Source organism: Ranitomeya imitator, chromosome 4 (genome assembly GCF_032444005.1).
Source record: "Ranitomeya imitator isolate aRanImi1 chromosome 4, aRanImi1.pri, whole genome shotgun sequence".
Lineage (NCBI taxonomy): Eukaryota > Metazoa > Chordata > Amphibia > Anura > Dendrobatidae > Ranitomeya > Ranitomeya imitator.
In genome coordinates, this window is record NC_091285.1 from 30442757 (window position 1) to 30470284 (window position 27528).

At 42.2% G+C, this 27528-nt stretch overlaps 1 protein-coding gene across 2 annotated transcripts in view; it reads left to right on the forward strand.

The window, feature by feature from the left end:
• Window positions 1-18395: 18395 nt before the first annotated feature.
• Window positions 18396-27528, forward strand: part of LOC138675340 (carbohydrate sulfotransferase 1-like) — a 71716-nt gene continuing 62583 nt past the window's right edge. Inside the window, exons 1-2 of one of the 2 annotated variants that reach the window (XM_069763457.1) lie at window positions 18568-18635; window positions 19143-19226. The gene's annotated coding sequence lies outside the window, so the exon portion shown is untranslated. Of the gene's footprint in view, window positions 18636-19142; window positions 19227-27528 lie in introns of both variants that reach the window. The other variant, XM_069763456.1, reaches the window with a different exon arrangement.

Below are 27528 nucleotides of genomic sequence, written 5' to 3' on the forward strand. Positions count from 1 at the left end.
ATTTTTGTTTACATTTTTGTCGCCAATATTTATTTTTAAAAAATGAAATCTTGCAGTTTTTACTCTGAGCCTCAAAAGTGGCTGACACTTCCTGTTCTGTAGATATCACTTTTCCGCAGCCTCATTATCATCACAGGCAAGATTACAATGGAACGTCAATTTTCCTATTGGGAGTCACCCTTTTTTTATGCACCCTTCTCATCGACTTTTACAATGGTATATAGTTTTCACCTGGTTGCCAGGGAGGGTGGTTAAAAAAATTGTAAGATTGGCCATTGAAGAGGCATGGTCTGGGGTCTGATATTAATATAGCTGTTTGGTCGGCAGTCAGATATTATTTGAGGCTGATATTAAAGAATAACTTCCATCAAAATTTTTATATTCTTAATATATTGCACTCATCATGTGTACTTACAATTGCTCATTTTGCCTTTCTACCCAGATAATTCATCTCTTTTCCATTAGGTCTATGTCATTAAGAACTGACTAGCTGAATCCTTCTAATCGCTATGTAAAAGTGGGAAGTTTCTTCTCCCTGCATGACTCATAAGTCATTGCAAAAGTCCCTGGCAGGGGCAAGACGGAGCAGATGGGTCAGGAGTTGAAAAGGGGAACGATAAATGCAGGGACAAGAGACTTCCTGTTTCTACATAGAGCAAAGAAAAGAGAAGAATTAGCTGGGTAGAAAGGCAAAATGAGCAATTGTAAAAGGATTAAAACTTTGATGGGATTGCTTCTGTAAGAGAGAAATCTAGAGAAGTCATTTAGAGGTCTGGTATTAAAAAAAATGAGGGTCTGAATATATTTGACCACACACTTGTATATAAGCCATGCACCTCTGTAGGACCACTTCAATTTTTACTGCAATGCATCCCTCTGTGCTGTCTTCTCCCAAGTTGACCTCTCAGTATAGGATGATGTATATGGTGATGATGAGAACAGCTTATGTCCTCCTCTTCCCTGTAAAGATCCCATTAAAGTCAATGAACATATATACGTCTATACATTCCTACGGTCCATGTAGCTTCTACAACTATAACCATGCACAGAAAACAGAAATTGAAACAATCTGCAATCAGAAAATAAAAAAAATTAAAAAAATGTGCTAGTAGCTAGTATTAACTAGTAAAAAAAAAAACACAAAATAATATATATATACGGTCTGTATATCGTATATTTCTTCTATTTCTTTGCTGACTGTGCACTGCTCAAAAAATAAAGGGAACACTTAAACAACAGAATATAACTCCAAGTAAATCAAACTCCTGTGAAATCAAACTGTCCACTTAGGAAGCAACACTGATTGACGATCAATTTCACATGCTGTTGTGCAAATGGAATAGACAACAGATGGAATTTATTGGCAATTATCAAGACGCCCTCAATAAAAGAATGGTTCTGCAGGTGGGGACAACAGACCACATCTCAGTACCAATGCTTTCTGGCTGATGTTTTGGTCACTTTTGAATGTTGGTTGTGCTTTCACACTCGTGGTAGCATGAGACAGACTCTACAACCCACACTAGTGGCTCAGGTAGTGCAGCTCATCCAGGATGGCACATCAATGCAAGTTGTGGCAAGAAGGTTTCCTGTGTCTGTCAGCATAGTGTCCAGAGGCTGGAGGCACTACCAGGAGACAGGCCAGTACACCAGGAGATGTGGAGTGGGCCGTAAGAGGGCAGCAACCCAGCAGCAGGATTGCAACCTCAGCCTTTGTACAAGGAGGAACAGGAGGAGCACTGCCAGAGCCCTGCATAATGACCTCCAGCAGGCAACAAATGTGCATGTGTCTGCACAAACGGTTAGAAACCGACTCCATGAGGATGGTTTGAGTGCCCGACGTCCACAGATGGGGGTTGTGCTCACAGCGCAACACCATGCAGGATGCTTGGCATTTGCCACAGAGCACCAGGATTGGCAAATTCGCCACTGGCGCCCTGGGCTCTTCACAGATGAAAGCAGGTTCACACTGAGCACATGTGACAGACGTGACAGAGTCTGGAGACGCCTTGGAGAGAGATCTGCTGACTGTAACATCCTTCAGCATGACCAGTTTGGCAGTGGGTCAGTAATGGTGAGGGTTGGCATTTCTTTGGAGGGCCGCACAGCCCTCCATGTGCTCGCCAGAGGTAGCCTGACTGCCATTAGGTACCAAGATGAGATCCTCAGACCCCTTGTGAGACCATATGCTGGTGCGGTTGGCCCTGGGTTCCTCCTAATGCAGGACACTGCCAGACGTCATGTTTCTGGAGTGTGTAAACAGTTCCTGCAAGATGAAGGCATTGAAGCTATGGACTGGCCCGCCCGTTCCCCAGACCTGAATCCAATTGAACATTTCTGGGACATCATGTCTCGTGTTATGATCCGGTGACCTTGGAGCTGCATGAATAACTTTCACTGGAGTAGGTGGTAACTATACTGACCGCAATCCTGATCTGACACCGCAACTAGAAGTAGCCGTGGGGTGTGCCTAACAAACCCTAGACACCTCGTCACAGCCGGAGAACTAAATACCCCTATAGATGGAAATAGGAATACTCTCTTGCCTCAGAGCAGAGCCCCAAAGGATAGGTAGCCCCCCACGAATATTGACTGTGAGTAGGAGAGGAAAGACACACGTAGGCAGAAAACAGGATTTAGCAAAAGAGGCCACTCTAGCTAAAATAGGAAAGGATAGGACAGCGTACTATGCGGTCAGTATTAAAACCCTTCCAAAAATATCCACAGCAGATTATACAAAAATTCCTCCAACTAACTAAAGACGTGGAACGTATATCTGCAACTCCAGAGAATCCTACACTCAGAGCAGGAATACAATCAAAAAACAAGCACACAGCTTGTGTGCCAAAGAAAAAGAAACAGACACTTATCTTTGCTGAATTGGCAGCTAAGCAGGAGAAGCCAGACAAAGATCCAACACTTCCCAAGAAACATTGACAACTGGCAAGGACTAATGAATCCTGCAAACCTAAATACCCCAGTCAGAATTGCAATCAGCAGAAACACCTGACCATGACTGCAGCCCTGGGACAACTGCATTACCACCTACAACCACCGGAGGGAGCCCAAAAGCAGAATTCACAATAGTCTCGCTCCATTCACCAACATCATGTTGCACCACAGACTGTTCAGGAGTTGGCTGATGCTTTAGTCCAGGTCTGGGAGGAGATCCCTCAGGAGACCATCTGCAGCCTTATCAGGAGCATGCCTAGGCGTTGTAGGGAGGTCATACAGGCACTTGGAGGCCACACACACTACTGAGCATCATTTCCTTGTCTTGAGGCATTTCAACTGAAGTTGGATCAGCCTACAATTTGATTTTCCACTTTGATTTTGAGCATCATTCCAACTCCAGACCTCCATGGGATATTAGTTGTGATTTACATTGATCATTTTTAGGTTGTTCTGTTTTCATCGCATTCAACTGTATAATAAACTAGCTGAAGAGCCCGGCGTTGCCTGGGCATAGTAAATATCTGTAGTTAGTTATAGCACCTCACTTCTCTTATTTTCCCATCACGCATCTCATTTTCCCTCTCACATCTTTCAATTTCCCCCTCACATCTCTCATTTTCCCCCTCACTCCTCTCATTCCCCCCTCACTCCTCTCATTCCCCCCTAACACTTGTCATTTCGACCTCACATCTGTCATTTTCCAATCACTCCACTATTTTCCCTCACTCCTCTCATTTTGCACTCACACCTTTTCATTTTCACGTCACACCTCTCATATTCACCTCACACCTCTCATTTTCCCCTCAGTATATACATGTTTGTCATCTCCCTTTATATAGTATACACCTGTATGTCATCTCCTGTATATAGCATATACCTGTATGTCATCTCCCCTATATATAGTATATACCTGTATGTCATCTCCCCTGTAAATAGTATATACCTGCTGTATGTCATCTCCTCCTGTATATTAAATCATATAAACCAGACCACATAAGCACTCTATCAAAAAATCATAAAGTGCCAAGATGTAACAGAAAGGGTTCAGTGCACACATATATGACAACCAATAAAGAACAAAAGCACCAAAAAGAAACAAATTAATATAAAAGTAATAATTTTATTAACTCAAAAATAGTATACCAAAAAATAATATGACAATAAAGATCACAGGGAGATGACAAAGACTCACCAAAAGATGGTGGCAAAGCAGTACCTAACAGGCAAACAATAGTTAATATTTAGTAAATAGTCAGCTCAAAAAGTGCCAGTGCATTGTGCAAAAGTTTATAGAGATATAAACATATATATATCAAGTGTAAAAGATGCAGGAGCACCAAAAAGCCTCATCACATGATTACCAAGTAGAGACCTATAAATAACAATAGAGCATGACCCGTAATGATAATAGGACGACTAATTACCTGAGGGACCACGATGCCACCCACCCCAACGCACGTTTCGGCTACGTGCCTTCTCCCGGGAGTTTTGAGGGGGAAAATGAGAGGCGTGATGGGAAAATAAGAGAACTGAGGTGCTATAACTAACCACTGCTTTGCCACCATCTTTTGGTGAGTCTTTGTCATCTCCCTGTAATCTCTATTGTCATATTATTTTTTGTTATACTATTTTTGAGTTAATAGAATTTTTACTTTTATATCAATTTGGTTCTTTTTGGTGCTTTTGTTCTGTATATTGTATATACCTATGTGTCATCTCCTCCTGTATATAGTATATACCTGTATGTCATCTCTTCTGTATATAGTATATACCTGTGTGTCATCTGCTCCTGTATATAGTATATACCTGTGTGTCATCTCCTGTATATAGTATATACCTGTATGTCATCTCCTCCTATATATAGTGTATACCTGTATGTCATCTCTTCTGTATATAGTATATACCTGTATGTCATCTCCTGTATATAGTATATACCTGTGTGTCATCTCCTGTATATAATATATACCTGTATGTCATCTCCCCTGTATATAGTATATACCTGCTGTATGCAATCTCCTCCTCTATATACCTATGTGTCATCTCCTCTTTTACATAGTATATACCTGTATGTCATTTCTTCCTGTATATAGTATATACCTGTGTGTGTCATCTCCTCCTGTATAAAGTATATACCTGTATGTCATCTCCTCCTGTATATAGTATATACCTGTATGTCATCTCCTCCTGTATATAGTATATACCTGTAAGTCATCTCCTCTTTTATATAGTATATACCTGTGTGTCATCTCTCCTGTATATAGTATATACTTGTGTGTCATCTCCTCCTGTATATAGTATGTACCTGTATTTCATCTCCTCCTGTATTAGACCTCATTCACACGTTATTTGGTCAGTATTTTTACCTCAGTATTTGTAAGCTAAATTGGCAGCCTGATAAATCTCCCCAGCCAACAGGAAGCCCTCCCCCTGGCAGTATATATTAGCTCACGCATACACATAATAGACAGGTCATGTGACTGACAGCTGCCGTATTTCCTATATGGTACATTTGTTGCTCTTGTAGTTTGTCTGCTTATTAATCAGATTTTTATTTTTGAAGGATAATACCAGACTTGTGTGTGTTTTAGGGCGAGTTTCATGTGTTAAGTTGAGTTGCGTGTGGCGACATGCATGTAGCGACTTTTGTGAGACGAGTTTTGTGTGGCGACCTGCGTGTAGCAACTTTTTGTGTGTCGAGCTGCATGTGACAGGTTAGTGTAGCAAGTTGTGTGCAGCAATATTTGCGCATGGCAAGTTTTTATACAGCCCCTTTAAATCACTACCCCCTTAAAAAAAGATAAAAATAATAAAACATACTATTTCAGTAATAAATGGCTGGGATGCGGGATGATATTTGTGTTATTCTAAAACCGCAATAAATGCAACTTTCCCTACATAATTTAGTAAATGCCAAATGGACAGGACTGTAAATGTTCTCATTACAAGTGATACACGGCCAATTATTCAGGGCAATAGGCAGTTGTCAATTTCCCCAGCGAGTCATTTTCTCAAAATGCAACTGAGAAGAAGATGACAATGGCCACTAGATGCTAAATCACTACGGTTTGGGACTAAATCCCATCTGCTGGAACATGTCTACTTATGGGATTTCTATCTATGGGAAATGCTTTCAGACAAATATTGATTTTTTTATGAAGTGCATTACATTCTCAAATCACACAACTAATTACTAGATATCACGGATGTGTTTTACCGGTCAGTAGAAGAGAACCCTATGTATGTTATTATCAGTCCATATTATAAATAGCATCAGGAGAAAGTAAGCTAATATTGGGATAAAGAGGAAGGCATTGATACTGCAGAGATTACCATACACACGTGGTCAAAATTGTTGGTACCCCTCGTTTAATGACAGCAAAACCCACAATGGTCACAGAAATAACTTGAATCTGACAAAAGTAATAATAAATAAAAAATCTATGAAAATGAATGAAAGTCAGACATCGCTTTTCAACCATGCTTCCACAGAGTAAAAAAAAAACTCATGAAATAGGCCTAGACAGAAATGATGGCCCCCTAACTTAATATTTTGTTGCACGACCTTCTGAGGCAATCGCTGCAATCAAACGATTCCTGGAACTGTCAATGAGACTTCTGCACCTCTCGACAGGTATTTTGGCCCACTCCTCAAGAGCAAATTGCTCCAGTTGTCTTGCGTTTGAAGATTGCCTTTTCCAGACGGCATGTTTCAGCTCTTTCCAAAGATGCTCCATAGGATTTTGGTGAGGGCCCAGAGAAGGCCACTTCAGAATAGTCAAATGTTTGCCTCTTAGCCGTTCTTGGGTGTTTTAAGCTGTGTGTTTTGGGTCATTATCCTGTTGCAAGACCCATGACCTGCGACTGAGACAGGGCCGGCTCCAGGTTTCTGAGGGCCCCGAGTGAAAGAGTCTCAGTGGGCCCCCCCTTTAACACATACCAAGATTCATGATGCACAGATACAGGAGAGAAATATAGCACAGCCACGTAGCATATAACACAGCCCATGCAGTATATAGCACAGCCATGTAGTATATAGCACAGCCACGAAGTATATAGCACAGCCACATAGTATGTAGCACAGCCACGTAGTATATAGCACAGCCCACATAGTCTATAACAGCTCATGTAGCATATATAACAGCCCATGTAGTATATAGGACACCCATGTGGTATATAGCACAGCCACATAGTATATAGCACAGCCACATAGTATGTAGCACAGCCACGTAGTATATAGCACAGCCCACGTAGTGTATAACAGCTCATGTAGCATATAACACAGCTCACATAGTATATAGCACAGCCCACGTAGTATATAGCACAGCCCACGTAGTATATAACAGCCCACGTAGTATATAGCACAGCCACGTAGTATATAACAGCCCACGTAGTATATAGCACAGCCCACGTAGTATATAGCACAGCCCACGTAGTATATAACAGCCCACATAGTATATAACAGCCCACATAGTATATAGCACAGCCACATAGTATATAGCACAGCCACATAGTATGTAGCACAGCCGCGTAGTATATAGCACAGCCCATGTAGTATATAGCACAGCCCACGTAGTATATAACAGCCCACATAGTATATAACAGCCCACATAGTATATAGCACAGCCACATAGTATATAGCACAGCCACATAGTATGTAGCACAGCCGCGTAGTATATAGCACAGCCCATGTAGTATATAGCACAGCCCACGTAGTATATAACAGCACACATAGTATATAGCACAGCCAAGTAGTATATAGCACAGCCCAGGTAGTATATAGCACAGCCACGTAGTATATAGCACAGCCAGGTATATAGTCTATAAGTCCCACCCACACCGAGCATCACTCAGATGCCATACTGTAGGTCTGTGGTGGCCCCGTACAGTCGCACCTTGTCCTCCCAGGCTGCAACCCCCCGCAATGCTTTGGTTTGGGACCAGCCTGGAACTTGGAAGGAAGACTCACTGCTTTCACCATCACTCACGCCGTCGCCCCCGATGTACAGGGATGGCCCGGGTGCACCATTCATTGACTGCTGGCTGCTTGTGCTTGTTGTCGTCTTCCTGCTTGGCGTTGGACCTGTCTGGAAGGTGGATACGATGATCACTGAGCTCACCTGGAAGTGACGACACAGATGACCGCCGGCCCGGAAGTGACTCTTCGTATCCATGGTGACGTTTGGTGAGTATTCCAGCACCTGCGCAGCGAAACTCAGTCACAGAGAGAGCTCTGTGCCGCGCCTGCTGCCAGGGATGGCAGCAAAAATACTTCCGGGACATAGTGCACCGGCGCATGCGCATACTACGCGTGTGCAAGGCAAGATTGCTTTGTGTGTGCGTTAACTAGGGAGGAAAGCGAATCAACGGCAAGTCAATTTTGCGACCAGCGTGCGGCCAGCGGGAAAAAAAGGGGTTAATAAAAGACCCGAAAACACCGCCCATATGACCCAAAAAAGGACCCGCCAAATTCAGGTGACAGGTTCTCTTTAATAGTCTTCTGACATGAAGCAATATCTCCCAGATATTCACAGAGAAGTGTGATTTTATCTCCGTAAATTTCCTTTACTAAGCTTTACGGCATCGGGCGCAACTGCAGCTGAAGCTAAGGAGACATGGCTCCAGTCTGGATTACGTGACGATGCCCCAAAAATTAGCAGCAGTCATATTAAAAAGATTTTCCGCTACTTTTTTATTGATCGCATATACTTAGGATAGGCCATCAATATCTGCCGGAAGTTCTCGGGTGCTGTAGTGCCGCAGCTGGGTACTGCAGATCCACTCTTTACACTATTTATTTGAATATGAGGTGAATCTGCAGTACCTGGCCGTGGCTAGTGGCTACTATAGGAATGATGGAGCTTATGCGTTTCGGCAGCATCTGATAATTTCTGGCCAGCGCCTGTAACAGTTAACTGATGACGGGTGTCCTAAGGGTAGGCCCCCAATAAAAAAAAATTGTTTGGCCATCCCCTAAGCATGGGCAGAGGGGCGGCATATCATTGATGCAACCTGTGCAATTCCCAAAAGGTATATTATTTGACCACAAAGGGCCCATATACCCCTCTTGCTCACAACAGCCTGTGGCCTATTGGCCTGTGAGACAGATCTCAATATATTGGCATCATGCCGAAAACTGGTGCTTGTTTAGAGTTTAGAGGCACTTGGACAGAAGACCTTTCTTTTCTTGTTTTTAATTGTTGCCCCTGTGGCCTCCCCACCCTACAGGTACACCGCTGGTAATACCACATTTATCCTTTAGGGGCTGCTGCAGGCGAGATGTGCAGACCCCCCAAAAAATACCAGTTGATTACTGTGGTCTGTGTCAGACTGTAGTGACAAGGGCCCACCAGAAACATTGAATCTAGAGGCCCATTATTCAGCTACATGCAAAAATAACCTGACCCTGGTACATAGATTCCCTTCTTTATAATCTTAAACAGAATAGTTTGTATAATTAATCATCAGATAATTCCTTTTACTGTACATATTGAATTAACACTCCTTCACAGGGGCCCACCAGGGAATTTTCCGGCTCCATGATGGGCCAGTCCGAGCCTGGCTGGGGTTATTGCTACAGGATCCGAAGCAAATTAACGATCAACATCAAGTCTCCAAGATGTTGTCCAGATAGAATAACCCTTTAAAGCTCTTTTAATCTTTTCATTTTTTATGTTCCAGATTAGATGGACATTGCTTTTTGCTGCTTAGCTCATTTATTAGAAATAGGTTTTAGTGAAATCACATCTTAATGTTCCTTAAAATGCCAGAAAGTTCATTAGTTCGTATTTTCCACAAGGGAGAGGTCATAAATCAGACTACGTGGTGTTAAATCCATATATCTCATCGATTGGGAAGAGTCTGAGAGTTCCAGACTGAACTTATGTTTCCAAAACACAATATTTTTAACACAATTTTTAGCACATTTAAATGTAAAACAACCTCATATGATAAATTACATAATTACTCTTCCTCACTTTCATCAGAAGATCGGGGATACTTGTCCTTACCCCAATTTTTAGAAGGAAAGTTTTGCTTAGTTCTAAAAAAGTTCTAAAAAGTTGTAAATCTTTAAAAATTCATATTGCTACTCAGAAGTCAGTGAAAATTTCATACATGACGGTTTCATGGAATATTACAAGTGGGTGGAGCCTAATTAAAGGGATGTGATTTTGTTTTAACTGGACTTCGTAGCAGTCCAACCAATGTGAGAAGGATTTGGCTATGTCTTAGACAGAGGTATAGAGGGCACAGTCCCAATCCCCTTCTCGAACCTTTTAGTCAAGAAGGAAAGAAGGGGAGAAGGCCTAAGATATAAAATGGATGTATCCAGTAGAAATTAAAAGGATTTCAATTTGAAAGTGTTTTTTTATATCTCACCTAATGAGGTGGCTCCTCAAAGTTCCGATGATGTTGGTGCAACAGGGAGATCCAGATGGAGCAACAGAGGTTGATGTAGCAGAACAGCATCAGGAGTACACTGAAACAATGGGGTCTGATTAAGCAGATGAGGAACCGAAGAACCAAAGCTAAGTAACACAAAGATATGGCAGAGTTGACTCAGCTATATAGCAGAGCTGAGTTTATCACATAGTCCATAGCATAGATAGTAGTGCGGCGCCCCAGGGTCCTGGTCATCGCAGTGGTATTGCTTTCCTCTCGGGGAGAGTGATGCTACGTTTGTAGGCAATGAAGGAGAACTCTTTGTCAGGTAACACAATGCATGCAACATGTTCACACTCCAGACCAGAAGGGGGAGCTCTAAGCCTGTTTAATGTGAACTCCCCTAAAAGAACATTCTGATCTGCAGGAAAGGGGTTCAGTTGCTGTCAGAAAGACAGAGGGAAAGGAAGCAGAGGAGCCCTGTGGCCTAAAGTGCTGCAGCTCTTAGGAAACAGACGGATAGAAAGCCGAACAGATTGCAGAGAGCGTGAAGGAAGTCAGAGCAAAGGACAGGATATCAGAAGGGGACCAGCCCTGCACAGGCTGCCTCCTTCTCAGGCGCAGAATCCCGGTAGCCGGAACACCGAGGGAGTAAGGACCTTTATGCTTTACTTCAGAGACCAGCAGGACAGCTAATTGCAGGTTACCTGTCCGCACCTACACCCAGGAGGCACGGTGGCACCCCTCAGAGGCCGGGGCATGCTAGAGTCCCTACAAACAGTTTCAAGCCACCAGTCATATGGGTATTGTCCTATCCAACTTTGGGGAACAGAGAGAGAGACATTACATCTGTGAGGAACTTATGTGAAGCCATAGACCGTAAGGGACTACACCACTGCAGCGCAAGGGAAGGCTACTGATTTCCACCTGGACAAAGGGGACTCTGGACTTGCCTCCAAACCGGCCGGACTCTGCCTGCCCTGTGATCTGGTGCCCTGGACTGTGGATGCTGAAGTCTTCAGTAAAGGTAAAGAGACTGTAACCTTGTGTCCTCGTTCTTCTCTGTGCCTCCCACCATCCACCATCTACACACCGGGAAGCCCTGGGGATACACTTCACCTGTGGGAAGGTACACCATCTAGCTGCCATAACAGCACCCCAGCGGACCTCTTAAAGCAGCGTCAGTCACCCTGACCGAATACCACAGGTGGCGTCACGAACATTTCCCCTTTAAAGACCTTTCCCTTTTACACGGACGTCCCAGTGCCACGGACTGGTTCAGCCACCGTGACATCCCCCCTGTGAACCGCAGGACCCGGTACCGAGTACCCCACGGCCCCATGGGGACGATCCAGTAGCACAACAGCAGAGCTCGATCAGCGATGTATCAGAGCTGAGTTTGCCACAGAGTTTATACTAAAAGTAGCAGTTGTGTAGCAGATTTGACTCACCGTTGGGTTTGTCACAAGGTCCACAGGTCAGCAGTATAGGAGAGTTATCCCGCAATTTAGCAGATCTGAGTTTATCTTCAGGTCCAAGGCAGGTATAGCTAGCAGTCAACGTTAGTAGTGTGAAAGCCAAATAACTGAATACTCAGGCAGAACCCACATCCTGAGCCGGCATATACAGTCCGAGAAAGTGTCATTAAACAGCACACTGGGTTAACATAAAAAAATAGTAAACCACAATAAAGCAGGTAAGTACCATGCTCAAAAAATAAAGGGATACCACATCCTAGATATCACTGAAATAAATATTCCAGTTTCAATTCGTTATTCATTACATAGTGGAATGCATTGAGAACGATAAAACATACAGATGATCAATGTAAATCAAAATTAATGTCCCATGGAGGCCTGGATTTGTAATGATACTTAAAATCAAAATGGAAAATTAAATTACAGTCTGATCCAACTACAGTAGAAATGCCTCAAGACAAGGAAATGATGCTCAGTAGTGTGTGTGGTCTCCACGTGCCTGTATGACCTCCATACAATGCCTGGGCATGCTCCTGATGAGGCGACAGATGTGCTCCTGAGGGATCTCCTCTCAAGACCTGAATAAAAGCATCAGTCAACTCCTGGACAGTCTGTGGGGCAACGTGTTGTTGGTGGATGGAAGAAGACATGATAGAGAAGTGCTGGGTTGGATACAGGTCTTGGGAACGGGCGGGCCAGTCCATTGCATCAATGTCTTCATCATGCAGGAACTGCTGACACACTTGTAATGCATCAGAAACCAAAGCCAAACAGATTATGCTGTATGATGTTTGAGGCAGCAGAACGTTCTCCACGGTGCCTCTGGACACTGTCACGTCTGTCACATGTGCTCAGTGTGAACATGCTCTCATCCGTGAAGAGCACAGGATGCCAATGTCGAATCTGCCAATCTTGGTGTTCTCTAGCAAATGTCAATTGCCCTGCATGGTGTTGGGCCATAAGTGCAACACCTACTTGTGGATGTTGGGCCCTCAAACCACCCTCATTGAGTCTGTTTCTGACAAGTTGAGCAGACACATAGATGTTAGTGGCCTGCTGGAGGTCATTTTGCAGGGCTCTGGCACCGCTCCTCCTGTTCCTCCTTGCACAAAGGTGGAGGTAGTGGTTGCTGAGTTGTTGCCTTCCAACGGCTCCTTCCACGTCTCCTGGTGTTCTGGCCTGTCTCCTGGTATGTGTTCCATGCTCTTGATACTGTGCTGTCAGGCACAACTACCCTTCTGGCCACAGCTTGCATTGATGTGCCATCCTAGATGAGCTGTACTACCTGAGTAACTTCTGTGGGTTGTAGACACTGCCTCATGATACAGTACCTCTAGGGGTCAGAGCAATGACAAAATGCAAAAGTGACCCAAACAGCCAAAAAAGATGAGAACAGAGAAATGGTCTGTGGTCAACCCCCACAAAACCACTCCTTTATAGGGGATGTCTTGCTAATGCCGATCATTTCTACCTGTCGTCTGTTCCATTTACACAACAGCAGGAGGAATTGATTCACAATCAGTGTTGCTTCATAACTGGACAGGTTTATTTCACAGAAGTGTGAATGACTTGGAGTTACATTGTGTTGTTTAAGTGTTCCCTTTATTTTTTGGAGCAGCGTATTATAAGAGAATCCAAGCATAACTCTAATGTTAGCATGTTGGTGACATAAAAAACCTCAGCAACCATCAGCTGCAGATCCACTTCAATGCTGGAATCCAAAATTACATTGTCAAAGAAAAACAAGGTGCTTGCAATCAGTGGTCAAGAGTTGAGGCTTTATTCACATAGTGTTTATTCACTACGTCCATTCATAAAAGTGGGATTCAGATGTAACCCCAATGGAGTGTCCCTTTTTAAGGTGTTATCCGAGCATGCTCTTGTGCTATCCGAGTGACTTCGGCGTGTTCGAAAACATGTTTGACTCCCTGCGCCTGCATGTCTCGCGGCTGTTCGACAGGTGTAACACATGCAGGGATTGCCTAACAGACAAATCACTGCAAGTGTTGTGGCTGTCGAACAGCCGCGAGACATGCAGCTGTGGGGACTTGAACATATTTTCGAACACACCGAAGTCACTCACTTAGCACACGAGAATGCTCAGATAACACCTTATAATTTTCCAGGTGTTCTTCTGTAAGAAATCTTATAAAAGGAGAATAATTGACTCAAGGAACAGTTACATACATATGAAAACAAAATCCATCGAACAGAAAACTTAGTATCAATAATCAGACCCTATGCCCAGTGGTACACAGGGTCAGAGTATTATAGGACACTCTCATATAACCATAACAACACAAGAAAGAATAAAGAGAGGGTAAGTCCAAGGTAAAAAGTAAAAAGTACCAGTTTTATTAAACATACAGTATACTTTATAACAAAAGTACATAAACACAAGTAAAATTGGAATAAGCAAGATGTGCAGTGTGGAACAAAGGTGCAGAAAAGACAAGAACCCAAAAGGTATAAGGCGGATGGTGGTCCACATGGGAATAGCCTTACTAATAAAGTGCCAGTGCTACATACAGTTTCTATCTACTCATCATATGCCCTCACAGTGTCTCCATTTGAGTTTAGAGCCTCACCAGACAGACAAATGAATGTCACACTGTCCCAGCTCACTGGTAATAACTGAGAAGCTCATACTAAGAGTCTCAGGAAGGAAGAGTGGTAATAATAGGTAATATACGGCTGCTGCCATTATCACAGGGTCTTACCTATAATCTCCACACCGGACTTCGTGCCCACAGCCCCAACGCGCGTTTCGTGTGGGCTTCCTCGTGCCTGCAACTCCCCCGGAAGAAGGCACAAAGCCGAAACGCGCGTAGGGGCTGTGGCACCGCAGGTCTGAGGTAAAAACCACCATCACTTTTTGTTCTCAGGTTCCTTCCTTTATATAATATTCACTTATAGTCTTATTATGTTTATTTCAATGACTTTCCTTTTGCTCTGCATTTTACTGTATTTTTTACACTGTTTTAAAAATGTTTTCAATAAACATTATTTCATTATATCTTGGTTCCCTATGAGCATTTTTCTTATATATGTTCTCACACTATTCCAAGTGTGGTCGCATTAGTGACTTGTATAGAGGAAAAACTATGTTCTCATCATGAGCATCTATGCATCTTTTAATGCTTCCCATTATTTTATTTGCCTTGGCGGCAGCTGCCTAACACTGGTCACTAAAGTCGAGTTTGTCGTTCACTTATACACCAAGTCTTTTTCAGTGACAGTTTTACCCAGTGTTTTGCAATTTAGTACATAATTATACATATTAAATCTGCCCAAGTACATAATCTTACATTTATCTACATTAAACTTCAAGTGCTATTTCTCAGCCCAAAACTACAGCTTACATAAATCCTTCTGTAATATTAAATTATCCTCTTCTGTGTTGATTACCCTGCAGAGTTTAGTATCATCTGAAAATATTGAAATTCTACTCTGTATGCTCCCTACAAGGTCATTAATAAATATGTTAAAAAGAAGAGGGCCCAATACTGACCCCTGTGGCGCCCCACTGTTAAATGGGACTCAATCCGAGTGTATTCCGTTAATACAAAGAGTACAAAGGAGGGCAACAAAATTAATAAAGGGGATGGGAGAACTACAATACCCAGATAGATTAGCGAAATTAGGATTATTTAGTCTAGAAAAAAGACGACTGAGGGGCGATCTAATAACCATGTATAAGTATATAAGGGGACAATACAAATATCTCGCTGAGGATCTGTTTATACCAAGGAAGGTGACGGGCACAAGGGGGCATTCTTTGCGTCTGGAGGAGAGAAGGTTTTTCCACCAACATAGAAGAGGATTCTTTACTGTTAGGGCAGTGAGAATCTGGAATTGCTTGCCTGAGGAGGTGGTGATGGCGAACTCAGTCGAGGGGTTCAAGAGAGGCCTGGATGTCTTCCTGGAGCAGAACAATATTGTATCATACAATTATTAGGTTCTGTAGAAGGACGTAGATCTGGGTATTTATTATGATGGAATATAGGCTGAACTGGATGGACAAATGTCTTTTTTCGGCCTTACTAACTATGTTATGTTAATAAACAACATTTGTTTCCCATCACTGAGCCAGTTGTTAACCCAGTTACACATATTTTCCAATAATCCCATTTTTCTCATTTTATATACCAACTGTGAAGCTAGTCACTACTCAAGGACAAGCTGCGAGGCTGGGTAATCAGGAGGTTTGAGGTCAACAGCCAAGAGGATACATCATAGACAGAGGGGTGAGACAAAGGCATAGGCAGGTCAAAGTTTGGGGTCAAAATACCAAGAAGGGAGCGAATCACGACAAAAGGGTATGCAAACACAAAGGCTAAGCAAACTCAAGGTCAAAGACAAATCCAAGGTCACTAAATAAAGATCAAAATACAAGACAAGGAGCACAGAGCACACACTTGGCAATAGGCAGCAATGTAAGGCAGAGAGCAGGTTAAATAGCCAGGTAATTACTCCGAACAGGAGACACATGGATGAAGCCCTGGCACTCCCTAGTCATGATTGGATTTGTAAACTATCGCTCAAGACCCTGACAACAGGCATGCAACAACATCTGATTGGACAGCGATCCGAACATAGAGAAATTATTTCATAGATTTTCAAAGTAAGTATACGATCCTCATCAGGTCTAAGAGATCTATTTAATAATGTATACACTTTGTCTTGTGGAATCTGATTCAATTTAAGTTGTGCAGATGAATCTAATGCTATTTTACAAGAGAATCAACTGCAGAAGTCTAAGGCTGCTCCTTGGGTTTCTGCTGTGGATTTGATACCTGGCATGTTATGGAATCAATGGGCTTAAGAAGGTGAATTTCCTCCAGAATATTTTTTTTCCATGACTCAAGCTTAAAATCTGCAGCAGATAAAATCTCAGCTATTTGAACTGATTGCCATTGGAAGTTATTCATGTGCGGATTTTGGCGCAGAATATGGAAATAACAAGTGAAAACTGAACCATTCACATGTACCCCAATACTGTCCACCCTCATAGTATTCATTTGGTTTTATAGAGCTTTTAAGGTTCTTGAATGTCCTAGCACTACCATTATTAGCAGTATTTGACTTGTTGGACTAACAGTTTGTGCTTCATCACTGTTCGTTCCTTTGTAATGTATCACAATTTGTGCCAAAAAGGTGGCATAAATTACAAAAGACTGGAGTACATTCCTTACTTTGGGGAAAGGCTGCTGAAAGATGCAACAAATTGATAAAGAGGTTCACGCCTAGCGTACTAAAGGCCTTAAAGAGTAACGGTCATTTTATTATTATTTCTTTTTTCCCATACATCAATAGTAGATGTGAAAATTAGAAACTTTGTTATACATCTTATTAAATAAATATTTTTTTCTTTCTCCTGATCTGATTATTCACTCTCAAAATTCTCATAGGTAAAATGTGTTTCAGTAAAGACATACTGTATTTTTCCCATTATTAAGATAGGACATGGCAGTTGGTGCTCATAATGACAGTTGGAGCTCAAAAGGTTCTATTGAGAACTGTAACTGTAATTTTAGGAGAACTTGCAGAAGAGGTAAAATGTGTTTCATTAAAGACATATTTTTCCCATTATTAAGATAGGAGATGACAATTGGTGCTCATAATTACAGATGGAGCTCTAAAGGTTCTATTGAGCACTGTAACTGTAATTTTAGGAGAACTTGCAGAAGAGGTAAAATGTGTTTCATTAAAGACATATTTTTCCCATTATTAAGATAGGAGATGACAATTGGTGCTCATAATGACAGTTGGAGCTCAAAAGGTTCTATTGAGCACTGTAAGTGTAATTTTAGGAGAACTTGCAGAAGAGGTAAAATGTGTTTCATTAAAGACATATTTTTCCCAATATTAAGATAGGAGGTGACAATTGGTGCTCATAATGACAGTTGGAGCTCAAAAGGTTCTATTGAGAACTGTAACTGTAATTTTAGGAGAACTTGCAGAAGAAGTAAAATGTGTTTCATTAAAGACATATTTTTCCCATTATTAAGATAAGAGATGACAATTGGTGCTCATAATGACAGTTGGAGCTCAAAAGGTTCCATTGAGCACTGTAACTGTAATTTTAGGAGAACTTGCAGAAGAATGTCTGCGTCTACCTCTATCTCCTCCCTTTTTCATTGAATTTTTAAAGCACCAACTATCATCTTCTTTGTCAGTAATGGGACAGTCTTCCTTTGCTAAAATACAGATTTTACCCCTGAACTGAGAGCGAATGATCAATCCAGGAGAAGAAAGAAGCAGATTTCTCTGATAAGATATATTACAAAGTTGCTTATTTTCATGTCTACTGTTGATTTATGAAATAAAAATAAAAACGACTGCTACGCTTTAAAAAAAAAATTCAATTATTGCGCTCATCATATTTTATAATTCTTCTATTGTTTATTCCCCCCACTTTAAGTGTATCGCACGCTGCCTTGCATTCTTTTCAGTATCTATCTCATGCAGAGGCAGATTTTAATCGAGATCCAGAATTCCAGAGATTTCGTACACAGCAGCATCCAGTCCATTATCCGCCCTCCTCTCACACTGGGCTGACATCTCCTGGGCTCCAAGCTGGGAGAGATGCTGATCATTCGCAGGAGTAGGGTCTATTTCAATGTTCTCTCTCCTCCTATATTTTTTTTTTTTTTTTTTTTGTATTACATCAAGTGTGACAATCTGGGATTGGCCGGCGATCAGCGCTTCCTGGAACCGAGCACTATTTAAATAACAGTGATTTCACAGCAGGGAAGATGCTGCGCTGCAAGCAAGGCGTCCGCAGGCTGATCCTAGGGATCCTCCAATGCTGGGTGTAAGGTAAGAAGTCAGTCGTATCTGTATCCAATCCGTCTTGTACCGGGATTATCACTATATGCATACACAACCGATTGCAACGATCCCATCGGAATTTTACTATCATTTGTTCTATCCGTATCATGCCATGTAAAATAGTAATATAGTCACAGTACGGACAGAAATGCAATATCGCTAACATATTCCACAGGACGGCACGCAGGGGTTCACAAACTAATTTCTACATCTCATTCTTACACCTTAGGGTGTTGGAAACCGCAGGAGCATGAAGAGAACATTCAAAGTTCATTCATAAAGATGGATTTTTTTTGTTTTGGGGTTGTCTTTTTTATAGTAAGACATGTATATGTATATATATATATATATATATAGCTATACAACCCATGCAAATAAAATATATATAAAATAAGATAAAAAGATAAATAATAAATATATATAGATATATATTGTAACATACATTTTTTATTTTTTTTTAATCTTATTTTATTTTTTTTTTATTTTTTTGCATAGGTTGTATATCCATGGGTCGGTTTTGAACTCCAGATCCCTGTGTTGCAAGACTATGGAGATACTAACTGATACGTAGATCTAATTGTAATGTCATTTATCATAATATTCATGATTCTAGAGGTTTAATATCCCACAGGAACTTACGCTTTTATTATTATTATTATAAGAACTATTATTGGAATTATTATTGGTCCGATTATTATTGGTTACATTATATTGGTATTATTAATGTATTATTATTTATCAATTAATTATGAATCTTTTTTCCATGCATATAGTATGTCAATATACTATGTACTATATTATATATCCATTTCAAATATACTTTTTTTTTTTTTGTAGTAAAGCTATGTAGGACAGGGTTAAGTCTTAGCTCTTCAGGATTTGATTTACTTGCCTTAAGGTACCGTCACACTGAACGATATCGCTAGCGATCAGTGACGTTGCAGCGTCCTGGCTAGCGATATCGTTCAGTTTGACACGCAGCAGCGATCAGGCCCCTGCTGTGATGTCGTTGGTCGCTGCAGAAAGTCCAGCACTTTGTTTCGTCGCTGGATCTCCCTGCAGACATCGCTGAATCGGCGTGTGTGACGCCGATTCAGCGATGTCTTCACTGGTAACCAGGGTAAACATCGGGTTACTAAGCGCAGGGCCGCGCTTAGTAACCCGATGTTTACCCTGGTTACCATCGTAAAAGTAAAAAAAAACAAACACTACACACTTACCTTCCGCTGTCTGTCCCCGGCGCTGTGCTTCTCTGCACTGGCTGTGAGCGCCGGCCAGCCGGAAAGCAGAGCGGTGACGTCACTGCTCTGCTTTCCGGCCGCTGTGCTCACAGTCAGTGCAGGAAAGCACAGCGCCGTGGACAGACAGTGGAAGGTAAGTATGTAGTGTTTGTTTTTTTTACTTTTACGATGGTAACCAGGGTAAACATCGGGTTACTAAGCGCGGCCCTGCGCTCAGTAACCCGATGTTTACCCTGGTTACCGGCATCGTTGGTCTCCAGCGACCAAACAGCGATGCTGCAGCGATCGACATCGTTGTCGGTATCGCTGCAGCGTCGCTGAGTGTGAAGGTACCTTAACATTTTACAAGAACCAGGGCCTGCGTTCACTAGTGTGTTTTTCGGCTGAATGAAGCAGAGTCGAGTTGTGAGCTGTAGCTGAGAGAGAGAGGCGTGCTGGTGTCTCTCTCTGAGTGGAGACTGCATGGGTCAGCTAGGAAAGCTGAGCAGTCTGTGTGTTGGAGCTGCAGATTAAGGTGTGGAAACTGCAGTGTGAACCGTGCCCAAAGTTGACCACTTATGTTCGACTCTGGAAGTTGCTGGAGCTCAGGCTGAGTGGGATACCGAGACATGGTAGGACCGGACCTCTTCTGTGTATAAAGTTTGATGTAATCTGTTCAGGTGAGCCCGCACTTACATATGTGCCTTCTAAATGGACTGATTAGTGATGCTGTGATACTTTTATGCCCAGAAGAGGCTGGTTTGGATTTTGAATCCCTTGGAGTTTTATGAAAGCAATAAAACTGCACCTGTCTGGACCAAACCGCATTGCCTGTGTGAACACTACCTAATGTCTATGTTCAGAAAGACATTATCCTTTCACTATAACCACAGTAAAGAACATCAACATTCATTTTTTCTAAGAAAAACCAAGAGGGATAAACTTGAAATAGGGGAGGCGGAAGAGTTGAGGAGAAGGAAGAAGGAAGGGGAAGGAATGGAATTTTATTAGGAAATATTTTTTTATTTGCTTTGCATGGATGGTTTAAAACAATAATTTCAGCCATATGAATGTGATAATCTAAAGCAAATCTAGATATCAATTAAAATAAAATAGATAAATAATTTAGATTGTAATAATAAATAATACATCATCGTCTGTACATGTCCCCGCTTAATTGTAAAGCGCTGCGGAATTTGTTGGCGCTATATAAATAAAAATTATTATTAATATTATCATCGTGAAACAGATCATTAAATGGTAAGGAAATGAAATATATTATTATTATTATTGTGATATTTGCACTATCTCCATTAGAAAGCTGGTAATATTAGTAGTAATATTAATAATCCATTTCCCCACAATATTACCTTTACATAATATTGTATTTCTCAGGTTTTCATCCTATCTCTTCCGTTTTGTTGATTCGCTCATTTCGCTGTGCAATTTCCTAAAGTGTGGTATTGCCAGGAGTCTCCGCGCTGACAGTTCTGGAGAGTTCTGGAAATCCAGCCAAGAATATCTTTTACATAAATTCACAGAAGTGATTCTGCTCGGTCGGTGTGGACCTTTGTAGTTGCTGCAGGCACAAGTGATAGTCGCAGTTAAAGATTTACTACTTATTCTTGCTGCGTTCGGGTATAGCGAGAGCCTGCAGATGGAATGAGATAAATTCCTATCTAGAATCTATATAGAATTTAATTTGAGACACACTTCCAAACTACCATCCAAATCAGAGGTAGCGTTCTCATCTGGTCCCTGGGGCCTATGGGGGCCCAAAGTCTAGATCTTGCAGGAGCTTCAAGTATGAACTTGATTTTAGGGATGAACAGACTTTTCTTTTGGGTAGGCTTTTAACTATTCTCACTTTGCCGTAGATAAGGGGTGGGGAACCTCAGGCCCCAGGGCCATTTACGGCCCTTGATGACCTTTTATTCCCCACCCCTGCCGTAGATATTCATGGTGGCATATTTCTCCATAACATCTAAGGCTACCACTTCTCTCCAGTCTCGATATTGGGATATTGGCCATCTGAGATGTTCCTTACACTTGTATTTAGAAGTCAGAAATAGTCCAGTCCAGAGGATGTTGGGCAGAGATAGTGACATCACCAAGGTCTGTCCTACTCCAGTGGCGCCATGGAAAAAGGCTGGGGCTGGGGTTAATAGGGCCCACCAGTAACATTGACCTACTGTCGGGCAACATGCAAATATTACATTACCCTCTTTCACAATTGTGCCTCTGCTTCTATATAATAGTATACTGAGCAGTTTGTTAAATGAAGATGCTGCTTCTGTCTCTACATAGAGAATCAAGTGTATTGTTCCATCAACCGCTCATGTTGGGGAGTAAGTGGCTTTCTCCTGCACAGAGGCCTACCGGAGGATTCCCCTGTTCTCCTGTGGGCCAGTCCGAGCCTGGTGGAGACTAAGTGATCTGATCTGTAGGCGTTGGGTCAGGGTTGGACTGGAACACCAGAGAACCAGAGAATCATCCGATGGGCCCTGGCTTCTCCTTCAGGAGAGTTCATAGTGCAAACCTTGCAGTTGCTATAGGGCTCTTCAGTGGGGGATAAAGGTGGGCCTTCAGAATAAAACCCTCTGGTGGGCCCAATATTCTTCAATCTGACACTGCGTTGGGTTATAGAGCAAGAGGACCTGAGCAAATTGATATATAGTTTGGTGGGAAAATATGAACTTGTAATGAACTCAAGTATTTGCTTCCTGAGTCCAGTGGGTGGAGCTACTGAGTGAATCATTGAATGTGACCACCCACTGGACTGAATGTAAAGCTTGTAGGTACTTAAATGAGTAAATTTCAAGTAACACTGAATATTTTTCTATAAATCTATATATTTATCTGCTAGGCTCCTCTGGCTCTATAACCTGTCGTCAACAAAAAGTCAATGTATCAGGGACACTTTCAAGGGAACGTCTCCTCTCCATACATGTCACTTTTAGTAAATACGTATCTTATTCCCTATAAATTATCTAGTGATAGATAATGTAGAACTGGTCAATAAAAGTTAAACTCAATGGACTTTTTCAACTATATCCTTCTAGAGAGTTTTGTCTTTGAACTCTGTGATTGTGGGGTTCCTACATCCTAAAAAAAATTGGATAAATTGACATCAGTGTTGCCAATGCAACCGTTTGACTATGGCAATGGTAATAACCAGTTGTCAATTTATTCATAAATATTCGAGAGGAATAAAAGAGGAACAGCACAAAGCAATGTTTTACGAAAATATGCTCAAAAATTGCTATTTATTGGGGATGGTGACTATTTATGAAAATAGCCTTGTCAAGAAAGCTGATAGGTCCCCTTTAACCCTTTAAATACTTGTATAAATGTTCATATCTTTCTTCAGTTCACTCCTATTTTCCAAAAATGTAGTCTAGGTTGATAGTTTTCCTCTAAAACTGACCTGAGTGAAGGATTCCAGAGTAACTTGTCAAAAAAGTATTCAGCACAGCATATTGGGGAAAGCACTCATACTTTCAAAAACTCATGGCTATGAGAGCTCAAAACGTGTGACTGGCCATGAGGGCACAAAACGCGTGAATGGCCATGAGGGCACAAAACGCGTGAATGGCCATGAGGACAACAATATTTAAACTGTTTTTGAATTAAAGGACTATATGGTGTGAAACCTGAAGCCATCTGTGTCGATACAACATTTAAGGTACCTTCACACATAACGATATTGTTAACGATATCGTTGCTTTTTGTGACGTAGCAACGATATCGTTAATAAAATCGTTATGTGTGACAGCGACCAACGATCAGGCCCCTGCTGGGAGATCGTTGGTCGCTGAATAAAGTCCAGAACTTTATTTCGTCGCTGGACTCCTGCTGACATCGCTGGATCGGCGTGTGTGACACCGATCCAGCGATGTCTTCACTGGTAACCAGGGTAAACATCGGCTAACTAAGCGCAGGGCCGCGCTTAGTAACCCGATGTTTACCCTGGTTACCATCCTAAAAGTAAAAAAAACAAACAGTACATACTTACCTACCGCTGTCTGTCCTCCAGCGCTGTGCTCTGCACTCCTCCTGTACTGGCTGTGAGCGTCGGTCAGCCGGAAAGCAGAGCGGTGACGTCACCGCTCTGCTTTCCGGCCGCTGTGCTCACACAGACAGTACAGGAGGAGTGCAGAGCACAGCGCTGGAGGATAGACAGCGTTAGGTAAGTATGTAATGTTTGTTTTTTTTACTTTTAGGATGGTAACCAGGGAAAACATCGGGTTACTAAGCGCGGCCCTGCGCTTAGTTACCCGATGTTTACCCTGGTTACCGACATCGTTGGTCGCTGGAGAGCGGTCTGTGTGACAGCTCTCCAGCGACCAAACAGCGACGCTGCAGCGATCCGGATCGTTGTCGGTATCGCTGCAGCGTCGCTTAATGTGAAGGGGCCTTTAATCTTAACTATCCAGACCTAAATTCAGTAATACAGGAGGCATAGACTGTTATCTAAATGTTTACTTTTGAATTAATGCGTTTGTTCTTCAGTTGGTCAAGAACCATACACTGTTGTCATATTAGTCTTAAACGTTGATAGCTTGCCGAATAAGCAGGGACCCAAGGAAATTCCCTTAACTCTACTTGTCACCAAATCAAAAGTGTCCACTTTTTTGCTCTTTTTTATTTCCTATTTTCCCCTAAACATAACATTTTTTGTCTTTTTAAAATACAACAAACGGTTTCAGAGATATGAGCCTTTCAATTTAGCTCTCATTTTTATGGTCTTTACAGGGGGCGTGGCTCATATGATAATAATACAGCCTAAATACACACCCCAGAGGATGCTGTGAATAATACCCCAGGATTAACGTAAGAGCTAAAACTTTGACTTGGTGACAGAACTGTCACGGGGCTACCGCGACAGAGAGGTTCCAGAGAACCGCAGTGCTCTGGGCCTCGTTCACACACAGTGAACAGAAGCTCTTCTCCTGTATTTTGACCTGGCTGCTTTGTGCCAGCAGTGCAGGAGTTAACCTTATTTGCTAAGTTGCTGTGAGCTGGGTCTCTCAGCTGAAGTGGATTTTTGTAATCTCCTCCTCTATGTAGACCCAGCCTTGACTACAGCTAGTGTCAGTGATCAGTTCTGCTGCCTGGCATGGAGGTTGGAGGAGAGTTATATTTGGAGCTTGGAGGTTGATTACAGAGATTGGTGTCTGCGGTTTTGGTTGCTTGTTAAACCTGTTTTCCTTCCTAGTTTTCTCCGTCTCTTCCCTTCTCTGTGTTTCCTCTGTGGTTGTGTGAGTATTTGGTGAGTTTGAGACTTTTAGTTACCTTGTCTGTATACCCTGTTTATTGTTGTGTTTATACACTGGTGCAGTCCTACTCCCTAGGGCGGAGAGGGGGCCACTGATAGGGCCTGCACAGGAGACAGGGATACGCTGGCGGCTCGGGCCTCCTAACCATCATAGGTACCCCCGAGATAAGGGAGAGCCAGGGCCCCATTAAAGTGGTAGGGACAGGTGCGGGTCCCAGTACGCCGTCCTGCCCCTTTAACGCCGCTTACGGCGTGACAGTAACTTTGTGAATGTATCTCCTTATTTATGTTGCATTATGCTGCAGAGTAGTATTCAAAATTCTGCTAGCTTAAGTGAAAGTGGCTGTCCCATAAATGTGTGGTCTCTGGGGGCTTTATTGCACTGGTCACGAGAACGGGAGTCACAAAGTCCCCAATGTGAAAGAAGAAGTAGTGAGCATGTGCGACCACTGCTCCATTCACAATCTGTAGAAGAGGTGGTCGCACATGCTCAGTACTACCACTACATTCACAAAGGGAAAATTGGGAAGAATTCTCAGAAGCCACAAGTGATCATCCATTTATGTTGATAAATGTTTAAATTGTACGGAATTATAGGAGGTCAGCTGAACAGCTTAGGATATGTTTGTGTTCAATCACAACCAGCAGAATTATGAATGCAGCTCTGGAATACAATACAAACTACAGCCCATGACATGCTTTTGACAAAATGGAGATAGTGATGCCTTTGAAAATTCCTGACTTGAGTCACTGCTCAACAGAATAAGTGATATGCAAAAGTAATAAGTAATTGGGTCACATAAAGGTGAGAATCATTATTTCAATTTTTCAGAAAATCAGTTCATATCCAGTCTCTATTACCGTTTCCACCTTGTACGAAATGTTGTATCCTTGACATTAATTTATTATAACCATTAATTGTGCTCATAAAGAACCATTAATGGTTCATTAAAGCCTAAAAAATGCTTTGTTAAATTACTGAAAATGCTGATGCGGACCAATGGGTGCCCCAAAATTTACCTAATTAACATTTTAGGTCTTATGTCAGGTATTTGGTCGGTCATAATTTATTATAATGTATTCCCACCCTGATTGCACTTTACAGGAAATATCTACCAAAGACAGCCTTCGTCCATGTGATTTAGATTGGCATATGACCTCATAGAGGGTGGTCCACTAATCAGGACCACATTTATAGAACCAGAGGGGTGAGCTGCTAGCAAATAGTGCCTCTACCTCAAAGGGGTAAGATTTCTCCTTCAAGGGGTTATCCAGGATTGGGATTCAAGTATGCAATCACTCTACGTCTACAGACTTTCATAGAGGATGGTCCACTACTCAGGACCAGATTTATAGAACCAGAGGGGTGACCTATGAAAGCAAACAGTGCTTCTAGCTCTAAGGAGTAAGATTTCTCCTTCAAGGGGTTACCCAGGCTTGGGATCCAAGTATGCAATCACTCTGCGACTACAGACTTGTGAATCCTAATAGTGCACAGTGTGCGCGCTGGCAGGAATCTTCGGTGCCGGAGCCAGGATCGGGCAGATGCTTGACTGCAAGTATGTGATTTGCATACATGCGCTCACATGCCAACTAGACATGTGTGGCCTCACTCAATAAAAGTGAAGTGAACGAGGCTGGACAGGTCTAGTCAGAATGTGTCACATAGAATGACTGTAGGCTTCAGCCCAAAACTTGGACTACTACTTTAAGGAGACTATGAAGCAAGTGCATGGAGACTTATAGGCCATGCACTTACGTGGGAAAAATGTATGAAAACATCCTTTCACAAAGGAAGAGGAGCAGAGTCTTTAAGGCCAACTATTGGAAGTAGCAATCCTAGGAGTCAATATTGATCCTTTAAAAATCTTCTTTAAAAAGAAAATATCTCCATTTGCAGAAAGCTGTTTTGTAGGGTCTTCTTCTTCGCCAGTGCAATGTAGGAGATTGGTTGGCTGGATGAGAGACCTTTTTTGCAATGACAAGGGGCAAGAGCCCTGGAGCAGCTGCCTTAAAATTGAGGTTCTTTCCTTTTGGAGGGGTCAATATTGACCTTTAGAATTCCAACCTCCTGTACGTGGCACTAACGACCCTGTTCTCTTTCTCCACGAATAGGCTATTTATGTATCTTGCTCTGCAAGCAAGGCATGGGGATCGTCAATGTCAATCAAGCCTGGAAAGGAGTGTGAAAGCAACTCTCCATGCCGGCACAAAAAAGTGACCATACATTTTTCATGTAACGAGAGAGGCTACCTGAGATAACTAATTAGGTACTTATGTGACAACTACAAGACTGAGAACGAAACAATAGGTTGATATGCAAGAATACTAAGGGATTAGTGGTAATCTCAATACATTAGTAGTAGGCTGGTAATATTTCCTA